This window comes from Myotis davidii, unplaced genomic scaffold (assembly GCF_000327345.1).
Source record: "Myotis davidii unplaced genomic scaffold, ASM32734v1 scaffold234, whole genome shotgun sequence".
Lineage (NCBI taxonomy): Eukaryota > Metazoa > Chordata > Mammalia > Chiroptera > Vespertilionidae > Myotis > Myotis davidii.
Genome location: NW_006285617.1, coordinates 139269 through 149394, shown reverse-complemented (window position 1 = coordinate 149394; position 10126 = coordinate 139269). Strand labels below are relative to the sequence as shown.

Here is a 10126-nt window from a genome sequence, read left to right as displayed (position 1 = left end):
TCACCTTATGATGTGACACCTGATTTCCTTTTAAAGCTTACAGTCTTGGTAACAGAGACATGATGTTGAATATCATTGGATGGCCAACTCTATTTCCATGCCAGAGGGCTCTTGTGAGTTATTTATAAGTATTTTAGGTATTATATTGGGAAATCAGGCTGAAAAAAATGGCATGATTGAAACACATCTTAAAATATCATTGTTTTTATAATATGGATAATTGATAGGAGCAACAGGAAACTGGAGCCGTGAAAATCACTAAGGGGACTGCTGTAGTATTCTTCATAATCATGATAAAGTTATGAAAATGGGCATATATTATGGAGGTTGAGAGATAAACATGCTTTCATGAAACACTGGGATAAGTTCCACACTATTTACTGGTGAGAGGGGAAGTAAGAGTTAAAGGAAGAAAAGGAAATAAAGATGACTCTTTGATTTTCATTTTGAATGTTTATTTGATAGTGATGGCTTCTACTGAAATGGAAAACATAAGATAAAATTTATGTGAGACTAATACAATGAGTTCTATATTGTGACTATTTACTTAAAGGAAGAAGCGGAATTTTCAGGTAGAATTTTCTAGAAGTCATTTGGGTAATATGAGGTCTCAAGCTCAACACACAGCAAAGGAAATATTGGAGGTCACCAGCATAGCGTTCAGGAAAATGAGAGATCCAATCTTGGCTTGATTCTTTACCAACCAGATGACAGGTTTCTTTTGGAGTAAAAAAGATAATTGTATAACACATTTTTAAGTCTTCAAAGAAAAAAATGTGGAGTGTCACGGATGTTAAAAGAAAACAGTATTGAGAAACAAATAAGTAGCAGGTAAGCATTACATAGGTACTGTGTTGAAGTATCAATAGTGAGTGAAGGGGAAAACCCTCTTTACTTATACTGTGAGAAGATTTTTAAAACTCCTTTAGGAATTTTTCAGGGTACATGATGTTCGTAGGAGAATTCTTGATTTTTTTTGCAGAGGACTCTAAGAAATGGAAAGCTCCAGCATGAACTGGTATCCAGAAACTCTGACTTGCAGTGTCTGGCATGAAGCCAGAGCAGATACCGGAAAGATAAACACAGGTTTCAGAAAATCCTCATTCTGAGTATAGTCCCACAGATAACATTGAGAGGATAGTAAAAACTGAGAATATTAATGCCGAAAAATCATCAAAGCAGAAAGTGGATCTGCAGTCTTTGCCAACTACACCTACCTGGATCAGATTGTTGTGCCTATCTTATTACAGAAAATTGCTATACTTGCAAAGGAAAGATTACCAAATCATTCTGAATTTCTAGCATCATATCTTTTAAAAAAACACATCAGAGTTGGAAGATGGAAACCAACTATTGGGAAGAACAGAAAATTTTGGTTTCTGTGATTAAGAGGTAGATTTAATTGTCATACTCCACCCCCCACCACCACCACCTTTTTTGAAGTATAAGAAACTTCAGAAAAACAACTTATTACTGGAGTTGCAGAAGAAAACATATTTCACTTATTTTTATTTAATCAAAATACTTATTAAAGGAGTGTATTCTGTGCAATATTTTCTCTGTTCTTTTTTGTTGTTATTCTTTAGAGTATTACAAATAGTAGTACATATGTCTCCTTTCCATCATTGACCTTCCCCAACCTCCCCTACCTTCCTGCACATCCCCTCACCAACTTCTCCCAGTGTGTGCATCCCTTGGTTATGCTTATATGCGTGCATACAAGTCCTTTGGTTGATCTCTTTCCTCTCTATCCCAACCTTCCCCAACCTTCCTGCTGTGGTTTGACAGTCTGTCGAATGCTTCTCTGATTCTGTATCTATTCTTGTTCATCAGTTTATAATGTTTTTTATTACCCATAAATGAGTGAGATCATGTGGTATTTTTCTTTCACTGACTGGCTTATTTCACTTAGCATAATGCTCTCCAGTTCCATCCATGCTGTTGCAAATGGTAAGAATTCCTTCTTTTTTATAGCAGCATAATATTCCATTGTGTAGATGTACCATAGTTTTCAAACCCACTCATCTGCTGATGGGCACTTAGACTGTTTCCAAATCTTAGCTATTGTAAGATGTGCTTCCTTTCTAATTTGGGGTTTCTGTTTTCTTGGGAAGTATTCCTAGAAGTGGGATCACTGGGTCAAATGGCAGTTCCATTTTCAATGTTTTGAGGAAACTCCATACTGTTTTCCACAGTGGCTGTACCAGTCTGCATTCCCACCAGCAGTGAAGGAGGGTTCCTTTTTCTCTGAATCCTCTCCAGCACTTGCCCTTTGTTGATTTGTTGATGATAGCAATTCTGACAGGTGTGAGATTGTACCTCATTGTTGTTTTGATTTACATCTCTTGGATGATTAGTGATTATGAGCAAGTTTTCATTTGTTTCTTGGCTTTCTGAATGTCCTCTTTCAAAAAGTGTCTATTTAGGTCCACTGGCCATTTTTTGATTGGATTGTTTATCTTCCTTTTGTTAAGTTGTATGAGTTCCCTGTAAGTGTTGGAGGTTAAAACCTTATCAGATAACATTGGCAAATATGTTCTCTCATGCAGTGGGCTTTCTTGTTGTTTTGTTGATGGTTTCTTTTGCTGTGCAGAAGATTTTAATTTTGATGTAGTCCCAATTGTTTATTTTCTCCATAGTTTCCATTGCCCAAGGTGTGTAAAGTTTTCCCCACATCCTGCGTGGTTCAGGGTTCAGGATCTGGAAGAGGGGCCACACACAAATGAAAGAGACAAGACAAGTAATAATTTGGAAATATTGGGGGGCCAGGCCGGCAAGTCCAACTCAAGGGGAAGGATTTCCACTGGTGCTCAGGCCTCTCCAACCTTTTATTGGTTTGGGATACACCCATAGTCCTTAGGCAGGCAATTTCCAGTAACAGCCAGACTAGCCCATCAGCAAGGATTTACATAAAAATAAATGGGGAAGTTGCTTCAGCTACCATTGTCTGGACTAACAGTGGGTGCACAGCTCTGACCTTTGCCAGGGCTTCAAGGTTCACCAGCCTTCCGGGTTCCTTGTCCACACCTCTCTGCTACTGAAGACAATAGGCAGCTTCCCACAGTAGGAGCTGTATCATTAAACATATTGCTATGAAAAATGTCTGCTATTTTGCTGCCTATGGCTTCTTGTAAGATTTGTATGATTTCCCATCTTATGTTTAAGTCCTTTATCCATTTTGAATTTTTTTTTGTGTATGATGTAAGTTGGTGGTCTAATTTCATTTTTTTACAAGTATCTTTCCAGTTTTCTCAACACCATTTGTTGAAGAGACTGTCTTTACTCCATTGTATGGTCTTGCCTCCTTTGTCAAATATTAATTGAGCATAATGGTTTGTGTTGATTTCTGGGTTCTCTGTTCTGATCTATTGGTCTATATGTCTGTTCTTGTGCCAGTACCAGGCAATTTTGAGAACAGTGGATTTGTGATATAGCTTGGTCCTCTATCTCTTTTTTCAGAGTTCTGAAATTTTCTGAGTACAGGTACTTTATCTCCTTAGTTAATATTATTCCTAAGTAACTTATTTTTTTTTTGTTGCAATGATAAATGGGATTGCTTTTTAAATTTCTCTATGAATTCATTATTGGTGTATAGAAAAGCCATAGACTTCTGTGTGTTAACTTTGTATCCTGCTACATCGCCTATTCATTTGTTAAGTCTGATGGAATCTTTGGGGTTTTCTATGTAAAATATCATGTCATCTGCAAATAAGGACAGTTTTACTTCTTCTTTTTCAATTTGGATCCCTTTTATTTCTTCTTCTTGTCTGATCACTGTGACTAGTACTCCTAGTACTATGTCGAACAGGAGTGGTGAAAGAGGGCATCCCTGTCCTGTTACTGTTCTTAGTGGAAATGATTTCAGTTTTTTCCCAGTGAGTATGATGTTGGATATGGTTTGTCATATATCGCTTTTATTATGTTGAGGTATGATCCTTCTATTCCCACCTTGCTGAGGTATGATCTTTCTATTCCCACCTCAAGAGAGAGTGTTGGGTTTTGTCAAATGCTTTTTCTGCATCAATGGATATGATTATATGGTTTTTATCTCTCAGTTTGTTTTTGTGGTGTATCACATTTATTGATTTGTGGATATTGCACTATCCTTGCATCTTTGGAATAAATCCCACTTGGTCATGGTGTATTATCTTCCTAATGTAATGCTGGATTCGATATTCCAGAATTTTGTTGAGAATTTTGACGTCTATGTTCATGAGGGATATTGTCCTGTAATTCTCTTTCTTTGTATTGTCTTTATCTGGTTTGGGGATTAAGGTAATGCTGGCTTCATAGAAAGAGCTTGGAAGTGCTCCTTCTCGAATTTTTCGGAATAGTCTGGGGAAGATAGGTTTTATTTCTTCTTTGAATGTTTGATAAAAATCCCCTGTGAATCAGTCTGGCCCTGGGATTTTGTTTGTTGGAAGTTTTTTGATTACTGCTTTGATTTCCTCCATAGTTATTAGCCTATTCAGATTTTTTGATTCCTCCTAGATGAGTTTTGGTAAGTCATATTTTTCTAGGAATATGTCTATTTCTTCTAAGTTGTCCAGTTGGTTGCAGTAGAGTTGCTCATAGTATTTTTTTTTTTTACAATGTTTTATATTTTTCTGGGGTCCGTTGTTATTTTACCTCTTTCATTTCTGATTTTGTTTATTTGAGTCCTCTCTCTTTGCTTCTTGGTGAGCTTGGCTAGAGGTTCATCAATCTTGCTTATCCTTTCAAAGAACTAGCTCTTGGTTTCATTGATATTTTGTATTGTGGTTTTTTGGTCTCTATGTCATTTATTTCCACTCTGATCTTTTATTATATCCTTCCTTCCTCTCACACTGGGCTTTTCTTGTTGCTCTCTTTCTAATTCTCCAAGTTGAAGAGTTAGATGATTTATTACCAGTTTTTCTTGTTTTTTGAGGTAGGCCTGTAATGCTATGAACTTCCCTCTCAAAATTGCTTTCACTGTATCCCAAAGATATTGGTTTGTTGAGTTTGCATTGTCGTTTGTTTCCAAGATGTGTTTTATTTCTTCTTTGATCTCTTTGGTAACCCACTCATTATTTAATAGTGTGCTATTCAGCCTCCAAGTGTTTGAGCTTTTGTGATTGTTTAGAATTCTAAAGCGGCCTTTACTGTCTCTAGTTATGGTCTTCACTTTGAGGTCTATTTTGTCAGATATAAGTATTGCTACCCGCAGCTTTTTTTCATTTCCATTTTCCTGATAGATATTTTTCTTTCACTTTCAGTCCGTGTAAATCCCTTGTTCTGAGGTGGATCTCTTGTAGACAGCATATATATGGGTCATGTTTTCTTATCCAGTCAGTCACTCAATGTCTTTTGATTGGAGCATTTTTTTTGATTGGAGCATTTAATCCATTTACATTTAATGTTATTATTGATATGGACTTTTTTGTAGCCATTTGTTCCTTTATGCCTATGTTCCTTCCTCCGTTTCTATTTCTTCTTTTTACAGCATTCCCTTTAGCATTTCTTGCATCACAGGCTTAGTAGTGATAAACTTCTTTAGCCTTTTTTTGTTGTTGTTCTGAAAAGTACCTGATTTTCCCTTCAGTTTTGATTGATAGTGTTGCTGCATAGAGCATTCTTGGATTCAGATCTTTGCTTTGCATCACTTTGTATACTTCATTCCATTCCCTTCTAGCTTGATTTGTTTCTGTTGAGAAATCATTTGATAATCTGGTTGGGGATCCTTTGTACGTAACTCTCTGTCTCTCTGTTGCAACCTTTAAGATTCTCTCTTTGTTGTTAACATTTGCCATTGTAATTATGACGTGTCCTGGTGTGGGTCTTTTGGAATTCATCTTGCTTGGGACTCTCTGTACTTGTGTAACTTTTTTCTTCCCCATATCCGGGAAGTTTTCTGTCATTATTTCTTCAAATAGATTCTCTAAACCTTGCTTCTCTTCTTGTCCTTCTTGTACCCCTATTACACTTATGTTACTTCATTTTGTGTTGTCCCAAAGCTCCCTTAGGCTCTCCTCCTGCTTTTTAATTTTTTTCTCCAGTGGCTGTTTAGATTTGGCTTGTTTCTCTACCTTATCTTCTAACTCACTAATTCAGTTTTTGCTTCTCCTATTCTACTGTTGAAACCTTCCATGGCATTTTTGATTGTAGCTATATCACTCTTGATTTCTTCCTGATTTTTGCATAGGTTCTTGGTTTTCTTGTCCATATGATGTATGAACTGTATGACCATTACTCTGAATTCTTTTTCTGTCGTGTTGCATGCCTCTGTTTCACTTATTTCGTTTTTGGCGATTCCTTTTTTTCTTTCCTCTGGCGATTGTGTCATTGTCTCCCCATTCTAACTATCACCAGAAGGTTCAATCATCAAGTTGTGGGGGCCTGGGCCACATGCAGTGGGAGCTTTTCACCCCCTAAGTGTCACTGATGAGCTGTGACATCAAGACGTGTGGCTGCTGTGGGTCTGTGGGAGCCATGCTTGCCCAGGATCAGAGTCATCGACACTCAGTGCAGCCTTTTGCATGCACCTAGAATTAGGGACCCTGCCTGCACCATGCCAAAAAAAGACCCCACTGTTGTGTGCCAAAAACCAGAGTCCCCTAGTGCATGCCAGGAGTCAGTGTCCCCCTGTGCCCATGCCGAGAATCAAGTATTGGAGTCTTTGTTGCTTGGTGCAGCCTCGTGCCAAGAAATCAGGGTCGCTGTGTACATATGCACAGAGAAAAGGAGTCACTGGGTCTTAGAGTATGTGTACTTGAAATCAAGGATCCTGTGTGCGGGTGATGAGAAACAGAGTCAAGTCACTGGTGCTCAGTGCTGCCTCTCATGTGGAAAGTGAGGGTCCCCAGTATGCTTTGGGGACCGGGTTACACAGCTGCCCTGTGTCAGCAGGAGGTCTACTCCTGCACTGCAGGAGACAGATTTCTGTGTGCCCTCACCCAGAATCAAAATCAGGTGGCACAGCTGCCCTGTATGGGTGCGGGGTCAGGTTGTGAGGGGTTGCACTGTGGGAAACAAATTCCCAATGTCCGCACACCCAGGCTCAAATTCAGCACAGCTTTCCTGTGTGGGCATGGGGTCTGATTGCATGGGAGTGTGCTGAATGAAACAAACTCCCCATATCCACGCACCCAGTCTCAATTTCAGGGATCACTGCCACCGCTTCCTGGGGTCCAGCCCCAGCGGGTCCAGGGGTCCCCAAAGGTGTGGATGGAGTCGGCGAAGAAGGAATGACATGGAGACAGCGTTCAGTTGATCAGCAGCCTTGCCAGGATCTCTAGCCACAATCTCCAGCCAAGTTCTGTGTCCATGTTCTCTTGCTAGGTTCTCCAGCCAAGTTCTCCAGGTTCTCCAGCCAGGTTCTGTAGCCATGTTCTCTCATCCATTCCAGGGAGTAAAGATTATGTAGCTTAAGCATGATTGTTCATAGTTAAAGTGATTAATTACCAGCCTGGCACTTAGTTAAGAGGTTTTATTCCCTCCCTAACTTCGTGTGTGGGCAGGAGGCCTGCTTGCACAAAGAGGATCTAGCAATTCCTGTGCCACTGCTGTGGGCTGTCAGGGAGGGGGAGGGGTTCTATGACTCACAGAAATCCACAGCCGGGATGCCCGAAGACTTGGTGCCTTTGGGTCTGAAGCTGTGGTCGCAGGTCTTTTACCCAAGTGGCTGTAGGGTCCTGGTTTGCATCTGAGACCAAATTGGGTGGTGGCAAGGCTATCATCTGATTGTTTTTAAATTTTTTTAAATCACCTTTAAAATAAACTTAAAATATCAAAAAAGCAAAAGTGATTATGACAGATCCTCCAATCAAGAACAAACACGCACACACACACACATTTTATTCAAACTCCATAACAAAATAATTTCTGTGATGTCAAATGTGTCCTCCTAATATTAATGAAGCTGACATAGTCAACTTTGACATCATTTTTTTTCTAGTCATTTAACAGTCTTTAATTGGGGAATATATGACTCCAAAGTTGCCACAAATGCAGTCACAAGGAATACATGATGCATGTCTAGAGGATGTCGTTCTTGTAGAATATGATCTGAATGAGCCAAAACCCAGAGTTTCCCATGGCCAACTGGCACAACTCTAAATGATGAGGCAGTTTAATTTACAGAAGTAGCTATGCATCAACTCTGTGTTAAGGCTGAAATTAAGAACATGGAGGTAATGTCCACTGAGTTGAGAGTTTTATACATCAAGAAGACAGACAATCACTATCTCCTAAAAGTAATTTATGATTATAGAGCTGTTTAAATATATTTTTTTTTCAATACATTACTATTGCTATATACCACAATTCTAACAAATATCTGCTTAGGCATGTTAATAAAGAAAGACTTGAACATGAGAAAATTACCAATAAAGTAATATATTACAAATAGGCAAATCAACAGTGTAATGATTTATTAGATATAAACTGTTAAATGCCTAATTCAGACCCATTTTGGGTCTTTCTTTTGAGGAATATTTTTATGAGCTTGTAAAGTACTCAATTTTTAATAAAAGTAAACATGGTGAATAACATAAAAGTCCATCAACCATGAAATATACTGTATTTTTATCACCCAACCCTCTGATATAATGGTTTGGTTCTATGTTATTCACTAATCAATGATATGTATGTAAGCCATAGCTTTTATTTATCTATTTATTATAATTAACTTTACTGGGGTGACATTGGTTAATAAATTTATATAAGTTTCAAGTGCACAAATCTACCATACATTATGTGTTTATTGCATTATATATTTCCTCTTAAAGAGAGTAGGTGGATCTAAGTGTCAAAGATTTTTTAAAAATCTAACCAGGCCTCTGACAATTCCCTTGAATCTTTATTTTAGAAGTATAAAAGAACTTTATTTTATTCCCTAACATACTGTATATCTGTAATACAAAGATTTTTTTCTCCACAGGAAGTAGAAGAATTTGTCCAGAGCTCGGGCAAAGATGGTATTGTGGTGTTTTCTCTGGGTTCAGTCATCCAAAATCTCACTGAAGAAAAGGGCAATCTTATTGCTACAGCCCTTGCCCAGATTCCACAGAAGGTTAGTACGACCTTTAATCCTGCTGGGCTGGTGTCTTTCCCACTGAAAGTTGAATCTCATTTTACACTTAACATGAGGTACCAGTATTAAGTAAATATTTGTAAAACATTATAATAGTGAGTGTAGGCATATTTGCACCTTGCTTGCTGAGCTTTGCTGTTACAATTTTTTGTTTTCAATGAAATAGAGATGAAAACATTAAGGGCCATTTTTCATGAAATCTTAAGGCCTGCTCTAACAACTCCCAAATAGTTCTGAAGTGCATTTATTCCAAGACCAGGAAAAAGGAGAAGTGAAATGGCAAACATAGGTATGAAAGCTGCATAAGAATATCCTCTTTATTTGTATATTTGGTTAAATTCCATAAAATTCTATAAAAATTATATATAAATGCAAATATGATAATTGAAGAAATGAAACCAAACAAAATACTTCACCAAACTTTGGAATATAAGCAAAAGCACTACCTTATTTTTACTTTAAAATAAAGAAGTTGTGGGAGAAAAAAAGAAGATAGAAAGAAATGGCGGATGAGATGATAACCAGTCATCCAAAAATAAGTAGTCAAAATATAAAGCAATATTTGTAAGAAAAATTAATATGAAGATAAAGCTACGAGTACCAGTGACAAAAATTTATACAGAGGTCCTAGGCCATAAAAATTTTAATTCCCAAACTCTGATTGATTAGGCTATCATGGCATTATTTCCTAAGTTTCACATATAATCTCACTCCTGGAAGTTCTTACTGATAATAGACAAAATGATATCTGGAAATTGCCACAAACTCGTTTAAAAAGGTTGTTATAAACAGCCCCACTATTTCTTTGTGTTTATAAAGTACACTTCTATACTCCCTTCTCAACTATCACCTAAAGTGGAGTAGATGCATGGTGTATACAAACTCTACAACCTTAAAACGTCATTATCCTGTGGTATTACTTGTGAAATACATTCACTGTCTTCCACAGGTTTTATGGAGATACAAAGGAAAGAAACCAGCCACATTAGGAGCCAATACTCAGCTCTATGACTGGCTACCCCAGAATGATCTTCTTGGTAAGACTAAGGGGAAGAAAGGCTATATATTCATTGT

The 10126-nt window shown here is 37.7% G+C and overlaps 1 pseudogene; it reads left to right on the top strand.

Moving 5' to 3' along the window:
• The window catches only part of LOC102771205, an 18610-nt pseudogene that overhangs the window by 7238 nt on the left and 1246 nt on the right, over window positions 1-10126 (top strand).